Raw genomic sequence first — 6,118 nt, forward strand, 5'->3', positions numbered from 1 at the left:
ATAAATCATATAATGCTCGAAAATAAATTTATACATAGGTATGCATCCCATTGTAAGTCTCATGAAGACTCACCTGCTAACGTAGATTGCTTAACTAACTTCACTGTCTGGCAACCTACAATTTATAATAGTAAATAGCATATAAATGATTAATTTCTCCCAAAGGTTAACATAAAGGTCAACTTACGGTCAACTACGTTGGCTAGGGTCAACCTTGGTCAACTATGCTTAAGAACGTTCTTCACATCAACAAAATTATAGGAACGTGAGTTCAGACACAAGGTGTATTATCTAGCTATATACCTTAAACGACTAAGTCTGGAAGAAGAACAGAGCCTCTATGGACGGCCAGAGCCTCTGGTTGCATTGACAGAGCCTCTGGACTCTTAAGTCCTTTAGGCCAGAGCCCCTGTGGTTGTATTGACAGAGTCCCTCTGCTTGTATACCATATTTAGGAAATAATTCCACATCAAGGACAGATCCCCTCTGGACTCTTAAGTTCTTTAGGACCAGAGCCTTTGTGGTTGTATTGACAGAGCCCCTCTGCTTGTGCACCATAAGAACATAATACATCACCAAGGACAGAGCCCCACTGTGGTCTCTCTTCCAGAACTTCTGGTCTTACGACCAGAGCCTCTGGTTGAATCATACTTAGCAATTATATTTCACATCAAGGACAGAGCCCCTCTGGTCTCTCTTCCAGAGCCTCTGGTCTTCATGACCAGAGCCTCTGGTTCTTAGCCACTTAGAAATTATTTCAACATAGGACCAGAGCCCCTCTGGTCTCTCTTCCAGAGCTTCTGGTCCCAAATCATACTTGGAAAAATAATTCAAGGGCCAGAGCCCCTCTGGTCTCTATCTTCCAGAGCTTTTGTCTAGCACAACTTGATACAGAGCTCTCATATAGAGCTTCTGGCTACCATAACTTGATACAAAGCTCCCATGTAGAGCTTCTGTACCATATAACTTGATACAGAGCTCTCATGCAGAGCTTCTGTATAACCTTCTTTAAAGTGGTTTCTAAACAGAACGCGATTCAGCATATTCACCAAATGAAATCTAAACTTCGAATTCGAACTCTAAAACACGAAGTTTGGACGTGGGCCTTCATAGAGTTCTACACAGGGTCAAAGGTACAGCTAAACATTGTAACAACATAAATTTTGGTTGAGCATTTACCTCTAAATGACGGGAAAACAGGGGGTTCTTGCCTGGTCTTGAACTCCGGTTTTTCTCTCTCAAGCTCGACGATTTCCTTCTTCTTTTAAAAGAATGGCGACCCTAAACCAGTGCCCATAATTTATACTCAAACGATTTGGCCTATTAGTTGACCAAATCGGCCGAATCCCGAGTTTTAGGCTGTGAAACTGCTTCTCCACAGCCTGCAACCGGCAGGTCACAGTTTCCCCTTTTGGACCAGGCACCGCCTGTTCCTCTTCTGCTTCACCCAACATTGACAGCAGGCCCTTCTGCAGTGTAGGTCTGTTGCATATTTACAAAACAGGTCCTTCTGGTTTGGACCTGCTTACATCCGACCCAAYCCTTTAACTATCRCGAAATTACACTTTCACCCATGGCTTGACTTTTCCTTCACTTTTGGTCTGATTTTAAACCTATTTTTATTTCTATTTTTATTTGATATATATATATATATATATACATATAAATAAAATAATAATAAAGGTAAATTATCTATTCCTCGAAATTTTGGGTTTTACATTACTTCGTTATCTTTACCAAAGATTCTAGTCGCTATGGGTATATTTATTTGATAAAGCGTAAGTCTGAAACCTTAGAGGCATTCAAGACATTACAAAACAAAGTAGAGAATCAGTTGGGCAAAAGGATTAAGATTCTCAGATTCGATAGGGGTGGAGAATATCTTGGTGAAGAATTTAATGAACATCTTAGAAACTGTGGAATTGTTTCACAGCTTACTCCGCCAGCAACACCACAACACAATGGTGTGTCGGAGCGACGAAACCGAACTTTGTTAGACATGGTTCATTCTATGATGAGTCGAGCAATGCTTCCAATCAGATTTTGGGGTTATGCCTAGAGACAACTGCTAGGATTTTGAACCTTGTACCAAAAAAGAAGATTAAAAAGACACCATCTGAAATATGGACTGGAATGGTTCCAAACCTCTCATATTTGAAAGTTTTGGGTTGTGAGGCTTACGTATGACATGAAACTCAAGACAAGCTTGAACCCAGATCATAGAAGTGTCATTTTATTAGATACCCGACTGACTCTTTTGGATATTTCTTCTATAAACCCACTGAGAACAAAATATTTGTAGCTCACAAGGCTTATTCTTAGAAAGAGAATTTATATCAAAAGAGAGCAATGGGAGCCATGTTGATCTTGAAGAAATTCGAGAGTCAACAAATGAACCTGTTGTTGGAACTAGTTCTTAACCTAAGGTTAGTGAACCTGTGGAGCCTGAGCAAGGTGTTAGTGAGGAATATGACATTATTTTTGTCCGAAGATCTGGTAGGATACGTTAGAACCTGAAAGATATGGTCTTCACATATCTGAAGGAAGTGATGTAGTGGTAGAATTTGATGAACCTACAAGCTACCAGGAAGCTATGGTGGGCCTTGAGTCTACCAAATGAAAAGAGGCGATGGAAAGCAAAATGCAATACATGTACGATAATTAAGTATGGTCCTTGGTTGATCGTTCACCTGATTGTAAGACAATTGGGTGCAAGTGGGTCTTCAAGAAGAACACTGACATGGATGGAAACTTACACGCTTACAAAGACAGACTGGTGGCTAAAGGCTACACACAAACTCATGGTGTAGATTATGATGAGACCTTTTCAGTGGCTATGTTAAAGTCTATTAGGATACTGATGGCCATTGCAGCGTTTCATGATTATGAAATATGGCAAATGGATGTGAAAACTGCTTTCCTAAATGGAAAACTATCCGAGGATGTGTTAATGGCACAACCTGAGGGTTTTGTACATCCAGATCAGCCTAATAGAGTGTGTAAACTGCAGAAATCCATTTATGGACTGAAGCAAGCATCTCGTAGCTGGAATCTCTGCTTTGATGAGAAAATCAAAGAGTTTGGGTTTTCGAGAAGTGAAGATGAACCATGTATATATGTCAGAACTAGTGGGAGCACTGTTGTCTTCCTTGTATTATATGTGGATGACATACTAATCATTGGAAACGATGTCCCTACTATGCAAGAAATAAAATCCTGGTTAAGGAAATGTTTCTTAATGAAAGACTTGGGAGAAGCATCATATATCTTGGGAATTAAGATCTATAGAGATAGATCCCAACACCTGATTAGGCTAAGCCAAAGTACATACATAGATAAGATCGTGAAGAAATTCAAGATGCAACACTCCAAAAGAGGATTCATACCTATACAACATGGCTTGACACTGAGTAAAACTCAAAGTCTCACTCCAGAAGAGCTAGAGAGGATGAGTCGGATCCCATATGCTTCGGCTATTGGATCGATCATGTACGCCATGACATGTACTAGACCTGATGTCTCATGTGCTTTGAGCATGACGAGCAGATATCAAGGAAACCCTGGCAAAGCCCACTGGACCGCAGTTAAGAATATTCTGAAGTACTTGAAAAGAACTAAATATATGTTCTTGATATATGGTGGCGAAGAAGAGCTAAGAATAAAGGGTTATTCAGATGCTAGCTTTTAGACAGATAGAGATGATTCTTGATCGCAATTGGGATTCGTATTTGTACTGAATGAAGGAGCGACCTAGAAGAGTTCCAAACAGGATATTGTAGCTGATTCGACAACCAAAGCTGAGTATATAGCAGTTAATGAAGCTGTAAAAGAAGCTGTGTGGATGAAGAAGTTCATCGAAGATCTCAGAATGGTCCCCAGTATTAAGGAACCAACTGAGATTTTCTGCGACAACAAAGGTGCAGTCATTTTGGCTAAAGAACCTCGAGCACACAAGCGTACAAGACATATATTAGGAAGTATCACTACATTCGGAAGGTTGTCAAAGAAGGAGACATCAAAGTAAGCAGAGTTACAACAGAAGAAAATGCAGCCGATCTGTTTACCAAGCCGCTATCACAAGCCAAGCATGATTGTCATACTAGGGCGATAGGGATTAAATTTTCATGTGAATGGATTTAAGTGTATTTTAAGTGATCTTGAGACTTATACAATTAGTAACTTTTGGGATGTAATGCATTACTATAGAGATTTTAATGAGAAATTACATTACGTACATTATTGTATTACATTTGCATGTTTGCTATTCCCGAATAGAAATCTATTCAAGCATCCACAGTTGGTCATTCTTTATGGAAGAAAGAAGTGAATTAAGATTGATGTGAAGTGTATGTTGATATCCATATTTATGGATATAACATATGAGATGCAACTACACTTATATGTACTTGATGCGAGATCAAGTATTGGAGTAGCCAAAAACTTAGAGATCACTTCATGGATATTGTCAAAAAGTAATTCTAAGAAAGTAATATATTTTATCCTTAAAACGGAGATGCATAGGATCTTGATATGCAGTCTGATATGCTTTGATCATTCCCCAACGTTGTTCGTAACTATCAGCCATACATGGTTTGGTCAAGTGTAACATGATAAGTGGATAAGGTATGTGTAGTTGAAGTTTATTCGTTCCTTCCGCCTACTATGGGGAAGAGATATATGTGGACCCTTGAGGATTGCATGCTGACACAGAAAGCATGGCCATGTTCAGACAGAGTTGATAGATGATCAATAGTACAGTCTGTTATATGGTCAACATGAATCTCGATCAAGAAACAAAAATTTGAATGTTTGATTGATAGTACTCCATGTCATACATTCAACAGGATATCATAGAACAAAGAGATGTTGGATCACTTACTGGGGATGTTATTCTTACCATATGGTTTTAGAATACAGTACTTGTCAAAGGGATGACATACCTTATGTGAATTTATTGTAACTTACTAGAATTCATTGTGAATTGTACAAGTGAGAGTTTGTTGGAAATGATGTCCAATGTCACAAATGAATTTAGTAAATAAATTTCATAAGCCTATCGAGGCTACACACTTAGCTTAAATTGGAAAGTAAGAAACCTTGGGGACTGATTTTGTTAATTGACAATAGTTAACAATTAATTAGTAATTAATAACTTGATAAGTTATTTTGATAAATTATTAATTATTTATAGGTTTTAAATATGTTTAAAGAGGCTTTAGAAGCCCGTTAGGTTTTTAGATGCCCGTTAGGGTTTAAGCCCAAATTGTGGGTATTTAAACCTAACTAACTTAGAGATAAATATAATAATTAAACCCTAAGAAAAATCGCCTCTCCCTCCTCTCTCTCTCTCCCATCTACAACCGAACTCAACCTCAAGGGGTTCTTGAGGTCGATTTTGGTGCTCCAAGCGAGAAGGTTTTCTTGTTCCTGTTTACGACTTTGTGTGCGGACTAGTAGAGAGATTCTACGTTGGATTCTTAATCGTCTTGATCTACAATCGAGATACATTTGTAGATTTTATTTGTTGCTTTGATTACATAAACGTGTTCCTCGGTTTTGTTATTACGTTTCCTGCTTCCGCGTTTTTCGTATAAAAATTCGATTTTTATCGTACGTAATAACTAACAGTCGAGTTACAGACTTATGGTATCGAGCTGTTGTACTTAATTGAACGTATGCAAATATTCAATGAATATAACACATATATACCATTTCACGTAAAAAGTGGTTTAAACGAGAAAAAAAAAACTATATCGAGATGAATGTCATATTGAAGAGCATGTGTCACACCCCGCTGAAGCGGAATCACGAGATGTAACAGGCAAGCGAGTCATAGCAACAGTTCATAAATAACACTATTTCAAGTTATTCAAAATAAAAACAATTCATCGACATAACAGGAGTTAGAAATCACACAACGTTCACAAATTCATTAAAATCTTGACTTAATCGATCCTGACTCAAGTATGCTCCCTTAAAAATCCAAACCACTTACTTAGAACCTGAAAAGCATGGAAATAAAAACGGAGTCAACTACAAAGAGTTGGTGAGTTCACGGGTTTTCACATGCATAAAACATTTCAATGCATAAACCAAGTAATAGCAAACTTATGCGAAT

This window comes from Cynara cardunculus, unplaced genomic scaffold (genome assembly GCF_001531365.2).
Source record: "Cynara cardunculus var. scolymus isolate 2C unplaced genomic scaffold, CcrdV1 Un_Scaffold_3693, whole genome shotgun sequence".
Taxonomy (NCBI): domain Eukaryota; kingdom Viridiplantae; phylum Streptophyta; class Magnoliopsida; order Asterales; family Asteraceae; genus Cynara; species Cynara cardunculus.